Source organism: Galeopterus variegatus, unplaced genomic scaffold (genome assembly GCF_000696425.1).
Source record: "Galeopterus variegatus unplaced genomic scaffold, G_variegatus-3.0.2 Scaffold51892, whole genome shotgun sequence".
Taxonomy (NCBI): Eukaryota; Metazoa; Chordata; class Mammalia; order Dermoptera; family Cynocephalidae; genus Galeopterus; species Galeopterus variegatus.
This window is the reverse complement of record NW_007778003.1, coordinates 1-2,589: the sequence shown is the minus strand read 5'-3', so window position 1 is coordinate 2,589 and position 2,589 is coordinate 1. Positions and strand designations below refer to the sequence as shown.

Genomic DNA, 2,589 nt, shown 5'->3' with positions numbered 1-2,589 from the left:
GACGCTTGAAAGAATGGGCATTATAGGTGAGAGGCTGAAACTTAAAGGGAGTAACTCACAAAGATGGAATTAGAAGCCATCTGCCTTCAGGTAATTGACATGACTCCACCTTTAAGGGCAGCCAGGTTGAGTAAATCCCTAATAATTTTGGGTTAGGTAAGATCTTAACTCCTATAAGTCATAGTAGAAGCTATAGGTTCTGCTTTTTAGAATCTAGGCACAGCATAGACCCAAGAGGCTGGGACACTTATAGAGAGTGGCAGAACACATGGTCTTCAAAGATCTGCTTCTCTCTTGCTGGGAAGATCTTGTCACAAAGTGGGCAACTGATCACAAACATCACCAGCAAAGTCTAGTTTGCAAATGGGGTATTTCTTGATGGTGAGCAGGTTGGGGGCAGAACTTTCTTGGATGCCAGAATATGGGTTTCCATAGACAACTCCAGGATTTTGTCCTGCATGTCCTTGATCTGAAGTTGGCACTTGATATGGCAGAGAGTCAAAATCCAGAGCCATGTAACTCAGCAATCTGCTGTTCTCCCTCTTCAAAAGACCGTTTTCTCTTTCCATTCTCTCTTTCTCTCTCTGCAGAGCATCACATATAATTCTGTTCTCACTCAGTCTTCTTGACAGGTCAAGGTCAAAGTTCTCTTCCATTAACTTTTGTTGTTTCTTTGTTGAATTTGTTTCCGCTTCATCTCCTCCACTGTCTGCTCCGCCTTCTTCTGGTGCTCTCTCCGTTCAGTTAAACTGAGAAAGAGTTGGCCATGTTCCTTTTTCAGATGCTCCAACTGCTCTGTCTTATCTTCTTCTCCCTGAACAAGCTTCTCCATTTCTTTCTCTTGAGTTGACAGCTGGGCCTGAAGCTGATCCACCCTGATTATCAGTTTCTCATTTTCTGAGGGCATCTCCTGGTTTTGTCCTTTCAGTTAAGCAGCTCTTTCTCCCAGAAGTCTTTCTGCTCTTTCACTTTCTGTTCCAACTTCTTACTGATGCTTTGAAGGGTTTCTAACTCCTCCTGCTTTCTTTGGAGCTCAGCCAGCATGTCTGCGTTCTGCTTCTGGAGGCTGACCCAGCTGTCCTGCAGCTCCTGGTTTTCTTTGCAAAGCTCGAATCTCTTCCATGACTGAGAGATTGTGCTGCTCAATCTCTTCCACGACTCCCTGAGGAGTAAGGGAGGACCAGGATGTCCTCCTCATTTTCTGGACGGAATTGGAAAGGGACCATACCATCCTGATCCACATAGCAGAACTGGTAACACTCATCATCCTTGGGCAGGTAATAAGCTTTGAATTGAACTTCCTGGTGTTTGGCTGATTCCTTGTTTAGGTCAATGGGCAAAGTAAACCACATGAAGGTGTAATACTCATGGGCTTTCTTCCATCTCACTCTAAAGATGCCAATCCAGTCCTTTCAACAGGGGATGAAATGCTGAGTGGAAGTGTAATAGCATGTGATGTCCCCTTCAGGGACATAGAACTTCTCCACACTGTTAAAGATGACCTGAGAAAAATTACAATGATCCAAGAAGACAGCCGATGTGGGGGAATCTTCTATTGTCTTTTCCACGGTGGCAGTCCAGGGGCAGCAGCCAGCAGTGGCACAAGAGCAACAGGGCAGGGGCAAAGAACATAGTTTTTAAGAAGTAAGCACAACTTTCTTTTCTATCTCTCCCCCCTGTTCACTTCTCTCAGAGAAATTAGAAAAATTTGCAATAAAAAAATGCATTTGTTTTTATGTTTATTGTTTATGAGGCTTGTGAGACATTTGCTTTGTGTGGGCTGGGACCTAATATGTTCCCAACTGCACAGACCATGGTCTGAAGTAAGATCTAAATATTCATACTTTGAAAGAATAAATTAACATAACCAAGAGAATAAAGAGTAAGAGGTTGAATCAACCAAGAGATGAAAAGTCAATATGGTTTTTTAAAAATTATTTATATTAGTTGGTAATCAAATATAAGTTAAAATTATAAGAAAATATTTTGCCTATCTAATTTACAAAACATTATAATTATAACATCCAATACTTATGGAAGTATGCAAACAGGCACTTGCAAATGTTGCTGTGTTAGAAAGAGTGAGAAATATTTGGAGAAAAATTCATAAAATGGAAAAATTGGACCTGACATAAAGTTTCAATCAATAAGGCACTGGCTAAAAAAATCAAGTATAACCCTAAAATGAAAAACTATGCTGCAATGAAAACCTATTTTACAATAATGATGTGGGAAAAAAATCATATATTAAGAATCAAAGTGTTCATATTCATGAACACAATTTTCAAAAGAAAAAGACATGCTCATAGAAACCATTTACATTGCAAAAATACTGCAAGTATATAAGATAAGAACTTCAGAATAGTTATATCTTAATGTCAGGGCTATTTGTGCATTTAGATATTATCAAATTGTTCTATTGTGAGCAAACATGACTTTTTAAATTACAAAATTTGTAACAGAAAGGTTATATCATGTATGGCCTAATATCTAAAAAGGTAAAAAGCTTGATTCTTAACTGACAAAGTAAAACAAAACAAAAAAAGGTAAATAAAAATATAGTTCCTATTCTGAGACTTGATCCTATAT

At 38.8% G+C, this 2,589-nt stretch overlaps 1 pseudogene; it reads right to left on the bottom strand.

Moving 5' to 3' along the window:
• Positions 1–247: 247 nt before the first annotated feature.
• Positions 248–1,352, bottom strand: LOC103584371 (annotated as a pseudogene).
• Positions 1,353–2,589: the final 1,237 nt, after the last annotated feature.